Raw genomic sequence first — 22450 nt, 5'->3', positions numbered from 1 at the left:
AGAGAGACAGAGACAGAGAGAGAGAGGAGAGAGAGACAGAGAGGAGAGGAGAGAAAATGATTGCGCATGAGCACTTTCTTTTTGGGAAATGGAAAATTCAGAGATGAGCTAGTAAGAAAGGTGTGAGTAGGAAAATACATGAAAGAATACAGATTAAGGCAAAAAGTCATCTATGGACGTCAATGAACCTTTACTGAATAATAATATACATGGGGTTATGCCAGGCAGCACAAGGTATGTGGAGGAAATGTGAGACAACTCCTGAATTTAAGAAGTCTACTGTCTTACAGCATTTACAAAAACTCAAGAGAGGTAACATGGGATAATGGATAGACAGAAGGTTGGCTTTGGAGTCAGAAAGACCTGGTTTCATCACAGTTCAGTGGAAGAAGAATTGGGCTTTTGAGTCTGAGTCCCTGGGTTCAAATCCCAGACCTGTGACCATGAGCAAGTCACTTAACTTCTCTTGGCCTCGGTTTCCCCAGTCTGTAAAATGAGTCTTAGCTAGACTAAATGAGTTCTAAAGCCCTTTCCAGCTTTAAATCTATGGACCCATTTGTCAGTGAAATAGACTATCTATGCTAGGCCACTTTAATAAATTACAATTTTAATAAAACAAATTGCTAATCTGTATCAGTGAAAGGAATTTTTGTACTGAGAGTTCCCCAAACTGATAAAATCAAAGGTCTGGATCCTGTCTTTCCCCACCCCATCCCCTATGAAAAAAGAATTATACATAGATTTTTTTTTTGGTTTGTTTTTAAGTCTAGACATAATTTCATCTGTCTTTCTACTGGTTAATATTGGCAGCTGATCTGTAATTTATATTCTTGGAGTAATGCCTAGGGTAAGAGAGAGTTTAAGTCTCTTGTTCATGGTTACAAAGCTAATTTATGTCCAAGGCAAGACTTGAACCTGTCTGCTTTCCTGAAGGGAAACAGCAAGGCTTTCTACAATATTCCCTGGTTCTAGAACTGACCTCCTGACATGAGTATCGTTAGTCAATAGGGTCCTACCAAGGCCAGTGTACCCTGGCAAATTTGTGGAGAGGTGGTTTGCTTTGGGCTGTGGGGTTGGGAGTGTTTACTGTTAATAGATTTTCCTAATTCAATCCTACATTTCTAAAGTAAATTCTCCTTTTTTACCACTACAATGTGATATCATGTGACTGAGTAATTATTGGTTGGTTATGGGGAAGATATTCAAAGGGATAATGGCTCATAAACATTAATTAAAAAAAAAAGAGATTTAATTCCAGGTCTTTCTGACTCCAATGTCTTCTAGCCATTACATCATACTTCCTCTCATATACACACATGGATGAAAAATATTAAGCCTAGCTTTTGCATTTTCTTATAGACTGCACCATCTTAATCTCCTATGATAAGCAGCAGCCATTTCTGAGATAGGTGAACAGGATGAGGGATTCAGTCTTGTGGCTGCATGCCCTAGGAGAAGCTGCCTGGATTATAACGAGGGCCTTTTAACTTTTTAGGTAAGGGAACTGATGCCCAGAGAAGGTGAGAGATTTGCCTAAGGTCACACAGGTTCAAATGTCAGTCACATCTGAACTCAGATTTGCTGGTTCCAAATCCAGTGCTCTTTCCCCCACAAGCTTGTACTCTGCTTACTCTGACCTAGTAGAAAATAACTGAAATGAACAAATTTTCCTGACTGTAATAATCATCACAATTATTAATCATTTTTGTATGGTAGTTATGGTCTTAGAGAGTTGTCTGAGTCATTTGCCTAGGATCACACAGCTAGGATTTGTCAGAGGCAGGATTTGAACCTAGATTTTTCTGGATTCAAAGCCAACTTTCTATTCACCATGCCATGGATGTACAGCGCACCATACTCCAGATATTACAAAGAGCTTTCACATATTTTATCTCTGAACTCAATCATAATGTTCCACCTAATACAGACTATGGAAGCTGGAGCAGAAAGCATTGAGTCAATCTGCCTACCCTACCCACCTTGTTCTCCCTCCTTTCTCAAGGAGGTCAGCACCTGGCTCACCATCTTTCTCTCCTCCCTCACTCCTGCCCTTCTTACTGTAGCAGACTTGACATCCCTGTGAGGTAGCCATGCTAGTATCATCCCCAAGTTAAGTGACCTGCCCACATTCACATGGTGTTATCGTCTATCCTTCATTTTCAAAGAAGACCAATAACATCGTGGGATGATGTCTTGACTAGCATGTGAATTGGATTTAAGTGAGGCAGAATTGCATAAAGTAGCTTCACTCTCTCTTCCAGAATCATCAAAGTCCAGTGGCAAGACAAAAGTCAGGATGACTGGCTACGTCCCGGAATGCAGTCTTCGACTTCTGACCAAGTTCTCATAGTCTGATAGACAGTAAGTGTCTGAGGCAACATTTGAATCCAGGTCTTCCCGACTCTAGTTACAATGCCTACTTACTTGTATCACTTAGTTGCCTACTAAGAAACACTTCATATTTGGCATCTTCTGTGACTTTGAGAGAGTAAGCAATTTCATATATTTAGTTGACCAATAAAATAAAGGTATTGAGCCAGATTTTCCTAGAGGCTATAAAGACATCAGACTTAGCAGTTAGAGCCAGAAAGGCTGTGTGAGTCAATCAGTCAACATTCATTAAGTGCTAACTTGGGGCATCTCTTACCTCATAATTTCCATGTTCCTAGTTCCTCCAATAAACACATTTGTAGCTGTATGGAAAGAGGGTTCTTAGTAAGCAATGGGAAGGCAAAGTCTCTTTTGGACACAATTTTGGAATACGACTAATTCTGGTGAATTTTTAAAAAAAGATTTTGTGCCCTCTGGATAAAGGGACAAAGGATGAAAGTTGAGGAATCACAAGAAGACTTAGAAACAGCTATTGGGAGGAACTCTTTCTGAAAACCTATTGTGGTTTTTTTTTTGGAAAGGCAGTTGGGGTTAAGTGACTTGACCAAGGTCACACAGCTAGTTTTTGTGTTAAGTGTCTGAGGCTAGATTTGAACTCAGGTCCTCCTGACTCCAGGGTCAGTACTCTATTCACTGTGCCACCTAGCCGCCCCCATGTTCACTTCTTTTTGTGAACTCTTAGTGTACTTTGTATATTCCATGAAACTTTCATATTTCACTTTCTATTATGCTTCTGTGTATGTTATGTCCCCTACCCCCACTAGATCCTTAGCTCCTTGAAGATAAGGACTTCCTCATATTTGGTTTTGTATCTTTCCCAACATCTTGCTGCTAAAGAATTGACCCTTTCAGTCACATGCTGACACACATAGGATGCCTTATAAATGGTTATTGAATTGAATTATATGTAATTAAAACCCCGAACTTTTTTCTCTCTCCAACCAAGAATAGAATTAGAAAACTGCTATAAAATGCAATGGTTTCTTTTTTTAAAGATAGGCAGATAGATTGATAAGGCATATATTAAGTACTTACTCCAAGAATTTTCTTATGAATAAGAAAAGTAAAAAGAGGCAGGGTAATACATTAGAAAGAACCTGGACTCGGAGTTAGAAGCCCTACCAATGGCTAGCTTTGTGACCGTGGGTAAGTCATAACCTCTCTGGGTCTTAGTTTTTCTTCTGTAATCTGGGGGGCTTGGACAACATAAATTCCCAAGATTCTTTTCAGCTTTAATATTTTGTGATCCTATGACATAAAAGAAGGGAAAAGAAAAGAGACAATACAAAAGTATAGGAAACCAAATAATTTTGTAACAGGAAGTTGTGGCTATAGAAATATAGATTTAGATCTGAAAGACGCCTTAGAGGTCATCAGGTCCAAATCCTTCATTTTATACAGATGAGGAAACTGAGGACCAAGGAGGTTAGATGACTTGCCCAAATTAACGAAGGCATAAGTGGCCAAGCTAGATTTGAACCTGAACCGTTTCAAGTTAATAGTGGAGGAGGAATTCACATTTCACTATCATAGCATACCGTGAGATTTAGGGATGGACAGGAACTTCAAGATCTTCTAGTCCAACTCTATTTTTACAGAGAGGGAAACTGAGGCCCAGAAAGCAAATCCTTTACTCATGTTTTCAGTGGCTAGTCCTTCCTCCCTCTCCCCTCCTATTACTTATTTATCTGTGCATGTAGGTGCAGTGAGGTGGTACAATAGATAAAGTATTGGGCCCAGAGTCAGGAAGACATCTTCCTGAGTTCAAGTCTGGCCTCAGATACTTCTCAGCTGTATGACCCTGGGCAAGTTACTTAACCCTGTTTGCCTCAGTTTCCTCATCTATAAAATGAGCTGGAGAAGGAAATGGCAAACCACTCCAGTATCTTTGCCAAGAAAACCCCTAATGGGGTTGCAAAGAGTTGGACATAACTGAAAAATGACTTAACAAAAATCTGTGTACATGTTGTCTCTACCAGGAGAATGTAAGTTCCTTGAAAGTTTTCCCAATCAGATCTTTGGCAGTTGTCATCCACAATTCAATTCAATGAGCAATGATGTATTTATTGACTGTCCCTGTTCTAATTGCCTCTCCTAATGCAGGTCAGCACCTGCTCTGCATCTTGGCCTTAGAGAGCTATCTGGAGCTCTTGAGAAATTCCATTTCTTGCCTTGGATCACATAGCCAGTATGTAGCAAAGGCAGAATTTGAACCCAGATCTTCCTGACTCCAAGGCAGGCTCTCTGTCCGCTACTCTACATGTACTTCTCAAGAAGTACCTATTAAACCCCAACTATTTAGCTGGGTGCTGGGGACAAAAATCAAACAATCCCTGCCCCCAAGGGGCTTACATTCTATGGAGGAAAATGACACGCACAAAAATATATTAATATAGGATAAGTACAGGAAATTTCATAGTCAGGGAGGGGAGGCTTGAAGGAGTGGGCACACTAGCATTTGGGCAGAACCACAGTGGACCCTCTGTGTGTGAGAGGATCTGGGGAGGTGAGATGTTCCCCTGATGACTTTAGACTAATCCTCTCTGGATCTCGGTTTTCTCATCTGTAGAATTAGGAGGTTGGCCTAGATTTCCAGGGCTCCTTCAGCTCTAAAATGCAATAATCCATTGAGCAAGCACAATGGCAAGATTTCTTGAAGTTGTGAGAGGTTTTACATCCCTCGCTTACAAACTCAGTCAAAGACTAATGGAAGCCACATCAACTATCCCAACAGAACTCTCACGTCTTGACATATAATTGAATCCCATGTAGAAAATCACAGAAAACAATTGTTATACAACATTTCAGAGCTGCTAAAATCCCACCTGAGATGTATTTCCCAATGCTTCTTAATGCTAGTGACTCTCTCCGTTGGTTATTTCCAATTTACCCCACGTATATCTTGTTTGCACATAGTTATTTGCTTTTTGTCTCCCTTGTTAGACCATGAGATCCTGAGGGCAGGGACTATCTTTTGCCTTTCTTTGCATTCCCAGAACTAAGCACAGTGTTTATTATACAGTAGGTACTTAATACATGCTTACTGATTGGCTGAAATGCTTCAAAATTCTGAATCACTAAATTATTCAGTGATCAGATGGGTCTATGATCTAATTAACATGAATCATACTATTCATGCAGGAGTGTGTGCTAGTAAATGTTTAACAACTGACTCTTGATGGGGGATGGAGATCCCATGCATGACATATACTTTTAAGTTTAATCTTCATTATTCACATTTTCTCCATCACTTTCTTAAATCTAGACAATCAACAAAACAATAAGTCAAAGTGTTTGTTGCTTTGCAAGGTGTAAATGCTCACGCTAAAAATTTAGCATTTATCCAAACCCTTGGCGCCTTGTCCAGTGCACCACTGGATTCATGCCCGCCCATCCAGCGTGACATTTGTCCAGATCCTTTAGGCCACTGCAGGGGCTCCACCCAGCCTACTGGGCTCATTCTTTGCTTTCTCATACTGTTGAGAGGACACCAGTGGAATCTGTGGACTGCCCACCTGTTATCTTATGATCTCACCCTCACTCACACTAAACTAAATAGCAGAGAGGCAACACAGTGTATTGGATAGACAGTTGGCCTCAGGGACAAGAAGACTAGAATTCAAGTTCTTCTTACAATTGTGTGATCTTAGCCAAGTCACTTAACTATTCATTGCTCTAGGGCAGAAGTATCAAACACACCACATGGACCTAGCAACCCACCAGGGTAAAGTAAATCAGATTAAAATGTAATTGAGAAATACTTAACAAAATAAAAATATAGCATAGCACAGATAATGTTAATGCTTAGTTTTCTAAGTCAATATGGAGCCCATAGAGATCCCTTTGTACAGGTTGAAATGGCCTCTGCTTTTCTATTTGAATTTGATATCACTGGTGTAGGGAGTTACCTGGAGGAGTGGTATCAAACTCAGATTGAAATGGGGACCACTAAGTTGTACAGAAGGATCTCTGTGGGTAGAAAACCACATATTAACATTATCTGTGTCCTCTTATATTTTTATTTTGTTAAGTATTTTCCAATTACATTTCGATCTGGTTCCTTAATCAGCCCCTTGTTTGACATCTCCACTCTAAACTAGAAATTGCGGAGAAGGTTCTTATCTGCACCAACAGAGAGAGTTCCTTACGTCAATGAAATCATAGCTCTAGTTCCTATCATGAACTAGAAGATAATTTTAAAATGCTACCATTAATCTGTCAAAAAGACCCAATTTTTCACCTTTCCAAAATTAAACCAGTATAGAAAATCTATCATATTATTAATTCTCTTTGTGAAATCCTGAAATAGTCCAAATACTTTAGGTAGGTGTCAATAGATGTGATCACCTTCCCTCATCCTGGGCATGTCATTTAAACCCTTCACTTCCTTGGGAAATAGCAGATCAGAAGACCAGAGATAGGGTCATGGATTTAGAGCTGGGCACGACAGTAGAAATCATTGTTGTCCACCCCCTCATTTTTTTGGATGAGGATACTTGAGGTTAGAGAAGTGAAGTGAGTTGATCAAGGTGACCCAGGATCACCAAGCTTCTTTGATGGTAAACCAAAAGTTCTTTCCAGTAGACCCATCTGCATCTCACAGGGCTCCAGAGAGGAACTTAAGAAAGTAAGCCCCCATTCTTCAGGAGGCACAGATTCCCTGGGAGTGATTGAGATCATAAAACTAGCTGAACAGGTATCATGCTTTTTTTTTTTTTTGCCTTTTTTTTTGGAGGGCAATTGGGGTTAAGGGACTTGCCCAGGGTCACATGGCTAGTTTTTGTGTTAAGTATCTGAGGTCAGATTTGAACTCAGGTCCTCCTGACTCCAGGGCCGGTTCTCTATTCACTGAGCCACCTAGCTGCCCCAAGGCTCTCATGCTTTTTAAGTACCATGAAACTGAAGCTGGAAATTTTTTGAAGGACTGATTTCATGGTTCTTATTCAATCCCTCCAAAATCCTGCCAATCTCTCAGAAAGGTCTGTCCCTTTGCACCTTATTAAATTAAGAGAGCAGCAGTCATCAACATATACATTCCTAGTACAATTATTTCTAGTGAATATTCTAGGGTCCTTCTGGCAGAGAAGCACACAACTGAATGAACAGCAATCATACTTCCATTTGGTTCTTTGTAGTTTGAGAACTTGGGAATTGTTCTTAAAGGACAGGTAACTTACCTGAAGAAGAATTCTTTGTTTGCTCCAATGTGCAGTCTTTCCTTCTTCTGAATGGGAATCACTAATAATTCCTTATCTGAAATGAGAAAAGAAATTATACAAAATTACTTGTGAAAACAAAGATACAGTATTATCCAGAATAAAAAGCTTCCAGCTTTCTCTGCTGCCCACATGTAAGGAATTGTGTGGCAGACCGAGTGACAGAGGTAGACGCAGGCAGAGCTGGGGAAACCTATAAATCTTGCCTCTGACACTGATAAGCTATTAGATCACAACCTTCTGAAGCCTCAGTTTTCTTATCTGTAAAATGGGGATGATTAATAGCTGTACTTCACAAGTGTTATGGGGCCAAAGTTTTACTGCAGTTTTAAGCTATTAAGACTTTCTGTATATAAAATGTGTTGGGGTTGGGTTGTTTTTTTTTTTTTTGCCAACTTTCAACTCCTTTAAATATTTATTTCTTATCCTTAGTTGAACAGAGCCCTGAAGGCCACAGCAGGGTCCATGAGAGGCAGTTTAAATGAGGGAGTGGAAAGCCAGAGAGAATGCCTCAGGAGGAACAGATTCCCTGGGAAGGAATGATCTGATGAGAAGAAAGCAGAACAGGAATGGGACTGAAGCCTGAGCTCTCCTTCTCTCTCCTGGGCATGTCACTAAAACCTCTGGGATTTCAGTTTCCTTATTTGGAAAAGGGGAGGGTTGGACTAACTGACCTCAGAGGTCCCGCCCAGCTCAAAATCTCTGATCCTTTGAAGATAAACAAAATCCTGTCTCTGCCTCAAACTCCCAGATGTCACTTAACCTCTCTCTGGACTTAACAAGAGTCATTGGGTTTCTTTATCTACAAAACAAGAGGGTTGGACTGAATTTTTTTTAAAGGCTCTTTCCGGCTCTAAATCCTAGGAATGTCACCACATTCTGCTATAATTCTTTATAGTTAATCTAAAGTTCAAACCTTTCCCCCCATTTCTGTGGCCATGACCCCAGTCAAGACCTCATTCATAATCTCCATATTACCCACTACCCAAGTATCTTAACCTGATCTCCCTACTCTCTTTGGGGCTGCTAGGTGGTAACATGCTTAGAGTACCAAGCTTGAAATCAGGAAGACTCATCTTCAGAAGTTCAAATCCATCCTCAAACATTTACCAACTGTATGACCTTGGGCAAGTTACTTAACCCTGTTTGCCTCAGTTTCCTCATCTGTAAAATGAGATGGAAAAGGAAACTGCAAACTATTCTAGTAGTCTCTGCTAAGAAAACCCCAGATGGGGTCATGAAGAGTCAGACATAACTGAAATGACTGAACAATAATACCATTAGGATGGACTTTCCCATACATCAATCAATCAGCACGCATTTATAATATGCCTACTGTGTGCCAGGCACATTGTGCTAAGTACAATGGGGCACAAAGAAAGGCAAAACCAGTCCCTGTCCTCAAGGACCTTACATTTGAGTGGGGAAGACAATATGTAAATAATTAGGTATGTACAAGTTACATAGAGAGTAGAGGGAAGGTAAGCAGGGAGGGGAAGGATATGGAGTAAGTGAGAATGAGGAGTTGACATTGACAAGATGGAGATGGGGAGACCAGGAAGAGGGAGACTTGCTGTCTTTACTAGAAGTGATAAGGATATGACCGGGTGGTCATAGTAATAGCACTGATTTTTCAGTTGTTTTTCAGTCATGTCTGACTCTTTATGACCCTGTTTGGGGTTTTCTAGTAAAGATACTGGAGTGGTTTGCCATTTTCTTCTCCAGTTCATTTTATAGATGAGGAAACTGAGGCAAACAAGATTAGGTGACTTGTCCAGGGTCACATAGTAAATGTCTGAAACCAGATATGAACTCATGAAGATAAGTCTTCCTGACTCCAAGTCTGGTATTCTAGCCACAGTTCCCCCTAGCTACCAGTTGAATTGATAAGATGGCAATAAATTGGGTATGAAAGGTGAGAGTAAGAACGATCAAGGTTGATTCTGAGGTTGGATCTGGAAGTGTGGGAGCATTCTCAATACAAATGGGAAAATTTGGAGGAGGGGCAGGTCTAAGATGGAGAGATAACGATTGGCAAGATCATAGGATTTAAAAGCCAGGACAGGACCTTGGAACATGGAATTCTAGAGTTGGGAAATCATTTAGCTCAGTCCCCCATTTTATAGATAAGGAAATTGAGGCCCAGGAAAGGAAAGCAACTTGTCTAAGGTCATATGGCTACTAGTTGGCTAAAAATCCAAATTTTCTGTCTCTGGGGTTGAACACTCAGATGTCCCTTAGTCTTAATATTCTAGAATTTGTTCATTAAGTCCATATTTTTTCAAATTCTTATCATATCTTACCAAATTCTTATAAAATTGTGATTTTTATAGAATTCATTTCTATCCATTTTCAGCTTTTGTCTTTTCTGATTGAAGAATAATATTTTTAGCCCTTTTTTTGTACTTGTCTAGGTTGGTTTAAGGCAACTAAGAGGTTCAGTGGATAGATCACTGGGACTGGAGTCAAGAAGACCTGAGTTCAAATCTCTGGTCTCGGCACTCACTAGCTATGCTATGTGACCCTGGGTAAGTCACTTAACCTCTGTTTGCCTTAATCTACTGGAGAAGGAAATGGCAAACCACCCTAGTATCTTTGCTAAGAAAAGTTCATAGACAGTACTGGCATGATTTTGGTCATGAAAAGTCAGACATGCCTGAACAATAAAGGTTAGTATAAGAACAGCATGGAGATGACAAGACTCAAAATATTGGTAGAACCCAAGATTTCGTGTTGTTCCCCAAGACTTCCCCTAGGTACCCTGCATTTTCTTGGTCTCTCTGGCCCTAGCCACACACTCCCTTCAGCAGAGACAGCAATAACTCCCAGAATGATTTCCTTATACTCCACCTACACAACAGTTGGGGCCTATCATTGTATGTAGAAGTAGACATTGCATTATGTCCCCTAATGAATTCCATCACAGTTGCCCACGTTGAAACTCCTCTACCATTTTCCCACTCATTCATAAAACTGCTCAGTGTAATCTGTAAACATAGTGATTGTTGGGGCCTAACCTGAGGATGGCCCTAGCTCCACAAAACAAAGATGAAATTGTTTCTGGCCTCAGGGAGCTTATATTCTTCTGGTCCAATTACCCAGAGTTTCATTCTATCTTCAGGCCTTTTTCTTGTCTGTGATATTTTTCCTTAACCCAAAGACGACTGACTGTTTACAAAATAGACTAATGGAGAATCCAAGAAAAACTTTTTGAAAGCCTATATAAATTCAAATCACTTGTCTCTCCTTGTTCACATGCTTAATTAACCTCTTTGAAAATCTTTCACAGATTAGTCAGGCATGATTTTCCCTTACAGAAGTCACTAATAGCTTATGCTGCCTTAAGTATTCTGGGATGTAAACTTTTATTATAGATTCCCCAGCTTCTCTGATATGGACCTTCCTTAGAGTCCGATGGTGCCCGATCATGACATGGGTGCGATAACAAGGGTTCAAAGGCTTTGCCAGGACAATGAGAGCACTGTTGAAAAGGTCAGATCTGTGCTTTAGGAAGATAAGCTTGACCACTGAGTGGAGGATGGGCTGGAGTGGGCAGAGATTTGAGGCAGGGAGACTCACCCACAGGCTATTGCAGTCCAGGCTTGAGGAGATAAAGGATTGCACCAGGGTGGTGGCTGTGTCTGAGGAGAGAAGGGAGGGTGTATAAAAGATAAGAAGGCAGAAACAAGAGGACTTGGCCCTTGATTGGCTTTGGGAGTGAAGATGAGAGTGAGGAGTAGAGAGAGGATGACCCCTAGGTTGACAGTCCAGGTGACTAAGAGGGTGGTGGTACCCTAGACAGCAATAGGGAAGTTAGGAAAAGGGTGGGGCAGTGGGGGTAATAATGACTTCAGTTCTAGACACAGTGGGTTTAACATTTCTGTAAGACATCCTATTGTTCTAAATATCTGAAAGCCAGTTGGAGACAAGAGACTGGGAGAGAGAGGTGAAGCCTGGATATCTGGATGTGGGAATCAAATGAATAGAGATAATAGTTGAATTGGAGATGGAGACATCACTAAGTGAAATAGTATAGAGGGACAGAGCCTTGGGGAACGCCCATGGTTAACTGAGGAGTGGTCAGACTAGTCGGAGGAGAACCTACCCAGAGCAGTCATTAATGTAGATTGTTAACTTTTCTGGGGGCACTGAGGTAAAGTGACTTGTCTAAGGCCATATGGTCAGGATGTTTCAAAGGCATTACTGGATACCAGGTCTTCTGATTTCAAGGTGAGCTATATTCACTATGTCAGCTAGGTGGCGCCATAGTGGATGGGGTGCTGAGCTTAGAGTCAGGAAGATCTGAGTTCAAATTTTGCCTCAGACACTTACTAGCTGTGTGACCTGGGCAAGTCCCTTAACCCTGTTTGCCTCAGTTTCCTCACCTGTAAAATGAGCTGGAAAAGGAGTTGGCAAACTACTCTAGTGTCTTTGCCCAGAAAACCCCCCAAAGAGTGGGACATGACTGAACAACAACCCAGTTACTTCTCTCTAGATGGATATGATTTACAGAGGAGATAAAGAATGGGGAAATAATTCCAGGCAGTGAGAACTATCTTGATAGTTCTACTTCAGAAGAGAAAATGCTTTCAAAGGAACATCATTTGTGTGACATTTAACTGTGGTGATAAGCAGGACGGGTCAGGGGTCAGGGTGATGGTAGGCACCACCAGCCATATATAACATGCTCTCCTTCCCCTCTGCTCCCCACTCATGCCTGTGACACATTGCATGGCTGCTAGGATGCTAAGTTGTAGGGAAAATACGTACTATTTGTAATCTATTAACATTGTTCAAACCTAGCTTTATGTGGCTAGAAATCGTCTTACCCACTATTGTCCCCACAGTGTCAGAAACCTTGGCTGTCATCAGCTGCTGCCCAATCTATGCCAGGTCAGGCACTTTTAGTTGTAATGGTCTAGATCAGGGGTGGGGAACCTGCAGCCTCGAGGCCACATGTGGCCCTCTAGATCCTCAAGGCAGCCCTTTGAATCCAAACTCCATAGGACAAATCTCTGGAGGGGACCTCTAGGTCCTCCAGTGTGGCCCTTTGAGTCAAAGGACTGCACTCGAGGACCTAGAAGGCCACATTTGGCTTCAAGACCATGAGTTCCCCACCCTGGGTGTTTTAAGAGTGTTCATTCCAAGCTGCAGTATCCATCCTGGATGACTGCAGGGGCATTGGCCAGGTATGGCTAATACTATCTGGCTGCAAGATCTTCTAGGATCTCAGGGTCTTTGCTAGAGAGCTGGCAGGGAACTTGGAGGCTATCTACCCACATTGCTTGTTTTATAGATCAGGACCTGAGATGCAGAGACACTGAATGATTTTCTAAAGTCATTCACACAGTAAGTGTGTGAAATAGCATTTGAACCCAGGTCCAGCTCTCTATTGATTGGACCTAGTCCCCAGTCCTGATCTCCACCCTCCTATATGCCAACCGAGTTGGAATTTCCTGATTGTGTACCCAGGTGCCAAACCCTCATTTCCCTGTCCTAAGTCAGGCACATGTTCTGGGGAGCCTGGGATGGAGGGTGATGGAGCCAGGCACTGGATTCACCTGAGAGTCTAAAGGCTGCTACCACAGGCACCCTAGAACATTACCATTTCCTTCCGAATCATTGAAGGAATGGAAGAATCTTTGGTAGGACTGGTTGATCATGAGAAGCTTACCAAACAATATTGCCAGATAAAGCATCATCACAAGCAATATCATCAGATATTGCTCTAAACAGTAACAATCTCCCAGCCTCCAATTCTCAACCCCCCAAATGCATCTTATAAATAAAGTCATATCTATGTTCAAAACAGAGTTAAATGAACAGAAAACAGCATTTTGGTTGTGAGTAGGAATACACTGGACTTCCTCAAAGTGATGCACTCTGTATGTTTCGAACCTTAAAATTTCAGTAAACTTTTAAAATATCACTTTTTAAACACTAAAAACTTGTTTGGAAAGGTATTCTCTCCTATGCTGTACGCTTCTCTTTCTCTCTTAAAACAACAACAGCACAATTCTACTAGCCCTGAATTAGAAATGTCCAAAGAGAGGGATTTAATCAGATGATTCATTTGTCAGCCAAACATCTGAATATGATCCCAGGCAGTTCCTAACCTATTCCCACTACATCTAAGCTCATCACCACCATCCCTCTTCCTCCCCCAAATAGAAAATGCTCAGAAATAAGAACCTGCCGTCTTTAGAGGAGTTGGAGTCCACCGGTCTCCCCGTTACTCTTCTCTTCGGGTAACAGCAGTAGAGATAGGGAGGCACTTGCTTAAATAGCAGATTTAAGCTTGGCAGAGGCTGTCATTCATGGTTGAGATGTTGCGTGATTCCCGCAGGGAGACGACTACACAGTTGGCCATTTACAGAGCACAAGAGGGCAGTGTCTCAAAAGCTAACAGTGGCCCAGACCCCAGAACCAATTGGTTTTCACTGAATTCACTGAACTCCTTGAACACATTCCACTGAGAAGCCTTATGCAAATGTTAGCGACATTATATATAGCATCCCGGGGAGTAAAATACTCTAGCTAATTTTGCCAAGGTCTCCACCTAAGATTAACCCCGCCAAATGAACCAGTTACTCATATGGTAACTTCAAATAATACCTGACATGGGAACAGAGCTTTCAACTTTTCCAAAGTACTTTCATATTCATGACCTCATTTTATCCTCAGAATAATAGCTGGTTTGCCAATTAACTCCTCTGTGCCTCAGTTTCCTTATTGTAAAATAAAAGTTGTCATCCCATGACCTATTTAGGAGAGATTATTATTCTAGTAAATATATATTCATTTTGAGAATTTGGGTTTTTGAGGAATAATATCTGCTATCCACAGGTCTCTGGATTGGGGTTTTCATTTCATAGATGAGGAAACTGAAGCACAGAGAGGTTAGGTGACCTCCTCAGAGTCACACAGCTAGCTCCTTTTTTCTCCCTGAGGTTTCTTGCATCAATCATACTGCCCATCCAAGGTGTGAGTGTGTAGGGGTGGGGAATCTGTTCATTCAAGTCAATTCTAGAAAGTTCAATCCAACTGCTAATGACTGGGTGCTCACAGGGCAGGGTCCAACTAACAATACCGAAGGAGCACATGGCTCTATTCTCCTGTTTTCCTTGGGTTGAAAATGCAGGATACTCAGAAGGTCTGAGTTCTACTCTTGGCTCAAGGATTGATTAATTTGACCAAACCACTAAATCTTTCTGAGCCTCAATCTCCTTACATGTAAAATGGAGGTGATAATATTAATTACTTCACATGGCTTCCAGGAGGAAAATACTTTGCAAAACTTAAAGGTCTATATAAAAATTGTAACTCTTTGAAGTGTTGAAATAGAAATAATATTATTTTTCTCCCTATTCCTATCCTTCCCTCTCCCTCCTTCTCTCTCTGTCTCTGTCTCTCTCTGTCTCTGTCTCTCTCTCTCTCTCTGTCTCTCTCTCTCTCTCTCTCTCTCTCTCTCTCTCTCTCTCTCTCTCTCTCTCTCTCTCTCTCCCTCTCTCTCTCTCTCTCTCTCTCTCTCTCTCTCTCTCTCTCTCTCTCTCTCTCTCTCTCTCTCTCTCTCTCTCTCTCTCTCTCTCTGTCTCTCTCTCTCTCTCTCTCTCTCTCTGTCTGTCTCTGTCTCTCTCAGCACTTTGTATTGTCTTTACCTAAATATCCTGTTCTAGCCGTCATTAGATGTATTTATCTTTATATCTTGGCTCTTCTGCCAGCCTGACAGATCCTGGAGGTCAGAGACAAGATGCCTGCCCTCCACCACAACTCAGTTATCTTTTTTCTCCCCTCAATTTCTAGCAGAGTGTTTTGTGAATAGTAGATGCTTAATACTTACTAGCTTGTGACCCTGGGCAAATCACTTAACCTTGCTTGTCTCAGTTTCCACATTTGTAAAATGGACTGGAGGAGGAAATGGTAAACCTTTCCAGTATCTGCCAAGAAACACCCAAATGGGGTCACGAAGAGTCAGATGACTGAAAAACCACTGAACAACAACAACAAGAAGGTGCTTAATGAAAGTTCATTGATTTTTTTTGTTGAAGGGGGAGGTGAACTATGCCCAGGAGACAGGAAACAGTTTATGATCAGTAGTGAAGTTTGTGGGACAGAAAGTGCTAAAATTCCAGAGTCAGAAGTCAGAAGATCTGGGTTCTAGTTACAGCTTTTTCACTGGCTAGCTGTGTGACCTTGGGGAAGTCACTGGGCCTCTCTGGTCTCGGTTTTCCCATATGTAAAATGGGGAGGTTGGAGATTTTGCTGAGCTCTAAAAATCCCACTCTATCCTATCATTTTGTTAAATTCCCTTTCCTGACTGGCCTGTACACCTTCGACCTTCTCCACTATGTTCCTCACTTGTCCCTCCCCCTCCCCTTTTCAGCTTCCTTTTGCATTGTCTTTCCCCATCACGATGCAAGCTGTTTGGGAGCAGGGCCTGCCTTTCTTCTCTATATTTGTGTGGCTCTTATATATGATGGTCTATGTTCTATGGTTCTCAGCATAGTGTCAGGCACATAGTAGGTACTTAATATATCTACTGACTTTTCTGTTCTGCTCTGTTCTATTCTATGTCTTAATGGATCAGCCTAAAAGGAACCATGGCTGGAAACATCCCAGGTAGTCTCCTGGCTGCTCCCAAGCCCCAGTTTCTGAAGCTTAAGTCCTGTCCAGAGTCTGAGGGAAGTGTGTTAAGTTAGTGATTATCACCTCATTATGCAAACTTAGGCCTTCTCAGCCTGACTAGAAGATGGCATTCTGACTCAGAAGGGGGCAATGGCATAAAAGTTAACTACTAACATTAGTAGCCATCATTAACAACAATCATGATTTAAAGGCCACTTGCATTTTCACTTATTAGTTTGCCTTTGAGGCTTACTGGGATTCTGGCAAAGCAGTGCAGTAATGATGGTGCCAGTCTGTCCCTTCCTGCGAGCAGGCGGCTCCCTGATTGGCTGAGCATCTTGGGGTTGTTTTTTATTTAAATCCTTTGAGGAATGAGTATTTTCATCTTTCTCAACACCCTCTCTGCTGCCAAGCATGGAACAGGCAAGGCAGACGACCAGGATCATTTGCATCTATTTCTATGCAAGGCTTTAGACAACAAGACCAGAGACTCAGTGAGATGATGGTGTCAGCCTGATGCAGAAGTGATGGGCAACAGAGTGTGAGATAGAGAGAGACAGGGACAGAGACCACAGAGAGAAAGAAAGGGGAAGGGAAAAGGGGCAGGGGCTGCTGGAGAGAGGAGGGGTAGGTGTATTGTGTTCTGGGAGAGAAACCAAGTGAGCATGAGGGAGTGAGGGAGTGTGGGGAAAGAAGGAAGAAAGAGGGGGTGGGGAGGGAGGGAGAGAGACAGAGAGAGAGAGGAGGGGAGAGAAAGAGAGAGGAGAGAGAGAGAAGAGGGAGATAGAGGGGAGAGAGAGGGAGGGAGGGGGGGAGAAAGAGAGAGAGAAGGAGGGAGGGAGGAGGAGAGAAAGAGAGAGAGATAGGGAGGGGGAGAGAAAAAGAGAGAGGGAGAGGGAGGGGGAGAGAAAGAGAGGGGGGGAGAAAGAGAGAGAGAGGGAGATGGAGGGGGAGAGAGACAGAGAGAGACAGAGAGCGAGAGAGAGAGAGAGAGAGAGACAGAGAGAGAGAGAGAGAGAGAGAGAGAGAGAGAGAGAGAGAGAGAGAGAGAGAGAGAGGAAAAAGAGGAGGACGAGAAGGAGGAGGAGGGAAGAGAGAATGGGAATAAAGGCATAAGCCAACATGCCACTGCTGAGTCCTCCTTCAGACCCTGGCTGCGATTGCCATTTGGAAGGAAGGTCACTGGAGTTGAAAATCCAACCTGTAAAAGTGGTGAACTGTCTGTTGTGGAGGAAATAATGAAACCCCTTTCAGGCACTTGAACAGATATTTCTGTGGCCTCTTTGAGCTCAGCCAACAGCCAGCCCTAGAGGAACCTGGGAGGATAAATGCCTCCCAAGCCAACTGGAGAGGTGGGAGTGGCTGGTCTCAGAACGAATGGATGCTTGTGTTGGCTCGGGCTGCTCCGGGCTCGGGACACTTGTGGGTGGTACCTTCAGAACACACTTCCCAAATGTGTCTACAAATGCCAGATTCTGAGGGCATTTTTAATATATTTCATCTCTTCCCAGATGCTCATTTTTAGCCAGTGTGTGAGAGCTTAGACCCCTCGTCTGAATGGTTCCCTCAGCTTCTGGAGGTGGAGTGAGGCTTGCTTTACCCACGCTGCCCTCTCAAGAGACATGAGTGAGGTTCTACTGTTAGTTTGAAACCTGGGAGTCAGATCATGATTGATTGTGACCTGGGTCTAATGCCATCATATGGGGAAACTGAGGCACAAAGAGAAGTGACTTGCCCAAAGTCATAAAGTGAGGCAGCAGCAGAGCTGGGAGTCAGTCCCTGCTCTCCTAACTCCTCCCTGCTTCCCACCATGCAGAATCGACTGGAAAGAGTCACTCACAATTATCCCATACTCAACAGATTTTTAGAGGTCAGAACCTTAAGTCACACAACAAAACATAGCTGCCCTTATGATTCTTTTCCTGGTTAGATGCCCTGCACCCTGAATTTCAGGAATCTCTGTTCCACTGGCACAGGAGTAGGGACTAAGGAAACATGACGTGGAGAAGGTGGCACTATAAATTTGTTAAATTTTTTTGTTGTCAGGCTGGCCCTGGGGTCAGGAGGACCTGAGTTCAAATACTGCCTCAGACACTTGATACTAGCTGTATGACCCTGGACAAGTCATTTAACCCCAATTGCCTCCCCCCCCCCAATTGCTGTAAAGGGTTACAAAAGCAACAATATAATAAATAACAGAGAATGATGATAGTTATGAATTACATTCTGAACTGATTTAAGGTTTCCAATGGTGCTTTCTGGGAGGTACGTAGCCCAAGCAATATTGTCTCCAATTTATAGACAAGGAAACTGAGTCTCAGAGAGACGATTTTCTTAAGTTAGTCAGTATAAGTATTATTATTTTCATTTTCAGATAATTATCTGGGGATAAACTTTTCTTTATATGTTCACCTTTCCAGGTCTCCCTCCCCACCCCCCAACCTCATTCTAAATGAAAATGAGGAAACTGAGTCTTAGAGAGGGAAATTAAATGGCCCAGGGTCATACTGAAAGTTAATGAAAAAATCAAGACTAGAATTCAGGACTCTAGAATAAAGGAAAAAGTGGAGGAAGTGACCCTACCTCTCTTAATACTAGCCCTAGAGGGGGCCCATTCATGCTGCCTTGGACGTTCATTTTGAATAGGTTTCACCTAGACATGAATATGTGGGCACAGGCACATGTACAGTGTGATTTAGCCTAGTCCTCAGCACCTTCAGGGATGGCCCTGATGGAATATCCTAGGGTCTATTATATTGTAGAATGTTAGAATTGGAAGAAACCAAAGAGATGGTCCAGCACAAACCCTTTCAATATCAGAGAAGGAAAATGAAGCCTGCAGAAATACTTGCCTAAAGTTGTCCTGGTCATAAACAGGGTAGGGTTAGGATTTAAACTTGGGTCTAACTCCAGGGTCCATGTCCCCTCCAGGACTCCCTCTTGTATCAAAGATAAACATGGGCCATTTCTCTTCTCCTGATCATTGCTTAAGTCTTTAGGTCAAAGGAACAATTATGACTCCTATTTGATCTGCCCACTGAATTCCTGGAATCTGATATCCTCCTCACCAAGGCCATATCATGGAGTGCTTGGCCTATTAGCAGGTTGGGGTGTTTCCTACCTTAGATTGCACTCCAGTGCCAATTAGGTCAATGACTTTTGCAAGTAGTTGCTTGTCCAAGAGGAATCCACCAATTTATTTTAATTTTGGGATTTGCATATTTGTACTCTGGCTAAAGGAAATGCAAATCTAGATTGCCAAGAAAGAAGCCAGGTAACATACTTCGACCCATTCTTAGCAAGAGGGCTAACCCAAATACCATACTGATGTCCACAAATGGCAGTAAGTAGAGAGGGAGACATCCAGAACTTTGGGGGGAGCTTCTAGATAGAATTTGTCAATCAGAATTGCACCAGAGAAGATGGAGAGAGTATGCATATTGTAGTATCTTAGCAATGGAAATGACATATCCTTATCCTCCAAAAGGGAAGGAGATGAGCATTTTTGTAGTGTTGTTTTTTTATAATTATTATCTTATTTGAGCCTCATAACAACCCTGCGAGATGGGCTCTATTATTATTTCCCATTTTACAGTTAAGGAAACTGAGGCAAACAGATTTTTAAATGACTTGCCTAGGGTCACACAGGAAGTGTCAGAGGCTGGATTTGAACTCAGATCTTGTTGACTTCAAGGCTAGCTCTTTATCTTCTGTGGCAAACTGCCTTTTAGCTAAACCTAAGGGTCTGTCTCCAAAATATGAACTGTTGTTGTTGTTTTGGTAGGGGAAGGGTGAATTCAGTCAAATAGATGGTTACTAAGTGAATTCCCCTCCCCACCCCCAAGGTGTAGATACACTTTAAATAGGCTCACAAAAGTTCTTCATAAATTATTAACTCACAATTAACTTTACAGTTTGCAAATTGCTTTATGTAAAATATCTCTTGCAATGTCGGCATGATTATCTCCATCTGAGGATTCACAGATAAGGACTGAGGCTTGGGGAGATGCAGTCACTTGCCAAGGCCTTCACAGTTATAGGGCAGCTAAGTAGCAAAACAGATAAAGCCACCAGGCCTGGAGTCAGGAAAACTCATCTTTGTGGGTTCAAATCCAGCCTCAGAAACTTACTAGCTGTGTGACCCTGGACAAGTCGCTTAACCCTGTTTGCCTCAGTTTCCTCATCTGTAAAATGCGATGGAGAAGGAAATGGCAAACCACTCCAGTATCTCTGCCAAGAAAACCCTGAATGGGTCCATGAAGAGTTGGACACAACTGAACAACCCTCAGCTTTTGAGCTGGGGAGATAGGGCTCAAACACAGGTCTTTTGAATCCAAATTTAGGGCTCTTTTCATTGCCATTCTAACCAATCTGTCCAGGTTTCAACTTTGGAGTTATGTCTCTCCTCATAACAATGGCTACTGTTTACATAGTACCTTGAGGCCTCCAAAGTCCCCTCCACGTACTAAATGGGGAGGTTGATTCTACAAGTCTTATTGCATCTCTTTTATAGATGAGAAAGCTGAGATGAGATGAGAAAGATGATGACTTCTTTGGCCATACCAACCCATTAAGGTCATGTGATTCGTCCAAGGTGGATTTCTGTGCCGGGTCCTCCTTACTCCAAATCTGGCCCTCTGTCCTCAGCACCACACTACCCTTCCCTGAACTCACACTTGAATGTGACTCTCCTCTAGAACATGCCTGATGGATGCCCATCTAGCCTTTGCTTGAAGATCCCCAGTGAGGGGGAACTCAGTCTCCTGAGGAACCCATCCCCCCCTTGAGTATTTCTAAGTGTTGAGAAGCTTTATCTTCATAACACCTAAATCTGACTCTTTGAAATTTCCCCCAATCACTGCTTGCTCTCTGGGACTAAGCAGAATAAATCTAATCCTTGTTTGACATGAAGACAACCCTTCAAGTAAGTCCTAAGGAAAGCTATCACATTCTCTCCAAGACTTCTTTTCCTTCTCCATGCTAAATATCTTTAGTTCTTTCATCGGATCCTCAAAAGACAAGAAATAAAGTCCCTTCTCCATGTTGGCTTCCTTCTCTGGATTCTCTAGATAGGCCAGGTCCTTTCTAAAGTGTGGTGCCCAGAGAAGAGCTTAATGACACAGATGGAGTCTGACTATTGGTAAAGTCCAGTGGGACCGTCACCTTCTCAGCCCTGGACACTAGGCCTCTTTTAATATGGTATAAGATCACATTAGTATTTTGGCTCCCACGTCCCAGTGTTGACTCGAAGTCTACTGAAGACCACCTGCCCCATTTTGTACTTTTGAAGATGATGTTTGGAATTCAAGTGCACATTTATACTTGGTTGTTTTTTTTTTCCTTAGATTCAACCCAATGTTTTAGCCTTGCAAGATGTTTTGGGAGCCTCACCCTGTAATTGTAAATGCTAGACACTCCTTCAGCTTTGTGTCTGTTTCCAATCCAATGACTATGCTGTCTGTGGCATATACAGCAATCTGTATCACACCCATAGAAAAGTCCTATTCCAGTGTCTCACTGTGGTATGGTTGCATTCTCCAAGTCTCTACATACAGTGGAGTATAAACTTCAGTGGGGTCTACAGAGCTGGCAAAGATCTTGTGTTTGCTAACTGAGGACCAGCACAATTCATTACAACAGAGATGACAAGCTGGTTGGACATTAGGTGATGAGTTCATGGGTTATGGCATCTCATTAAGGCTAATACAGTCTATGCTTTCTAATTAATTTAGGTGGTTAAATATCACCATGGCTTAAAGCATCCAGGATGGTATTTAGGGTGTGTGTAAACCATAGAATCAGGCTTCATTTTCCAACTGGTATGCTGATCATGGTAATTTTTTAAAAAATTAATTTTTTTGGGGGGATACTTTTTCTGTTATAAAATTACACTGAAGTAGTTTTAATACATGTGAAAGCTAAAAATATTATAATGGAATAGGGAATAATAAATTCTAATTATATATTCCTGGGACTTTTTTTTAAAGAAAAAATGTTATAAATAGAAATAGGTCACAGTAGGCCCCCTAATATCTCTAGCTAATTTTCTTATTATTTGGTATCAGGGCCAGTCTTTAACTGCTAAAGAAGAATTGGTTATGACATAAGTATCCAGCAATTATCCCTCCCTAATACTCATTATAATACATTTCAGGGCTAAAGGGCAAACATTCAAGAAAAATATTTGCTGATGTTGTTTTTAAAAAGGTCACGTCAGT

At 42.0% G+C, this 22450-nt stretch overlaps 1 protein-coding gene across 4 annotated transcripts in view; it reads right to left on the bottom strand.

Annotated features, from left to right (window-relative positions):
* SMPD3 (sphingomyelin phosphodiesterase 3) overlaps nt 1-22450 on the bottom strand; it is a 273255-nt gene that overhangs the window by 158079 nt on the left and 92726 nt on the right. The window contains exons 1-3 of one of the 4 annotated variants that reach the window (XM_069085667.1): nt 11187-11206; nt 7569-7644; nt 2648-2693 (exon numbers count right to left, since the gene is read on the bottom strand). The gene's annotated coding sequence lies outside the window, so the exon portion shown is untranslated. Of the gene's footprint in view, nt 1-2647; nt 2694-7568; nt 7645-11186; nt 11243-22450 lie in introns of those variants that run through there. The other 3 variants (XM_069085666.1, XM_069085665.1, XM_069085664.1) reach the window with 3 other exon arrangements.

Source organism: Petaurus breviceps, unplaced genomic scaffold, assembly GCF_028583685.1.
Source record: "Petaurus breviceps papuanus isolate PSGF00001 unplaced genomic scaffold, PetGlider_PUasm1.0 176, whole genome shotgun sequence".
Lineage (NCBI taxonomy): Eukaryota > Metazoa > Chordata > Mammalia > Diprotodontia > Petauridae > Petaurus > Petaurus breviceps.
Note: the sequence above shows the minus strand (reverse complement) of the source record. Positions and strands in the feature narration are given on the sequence as shown.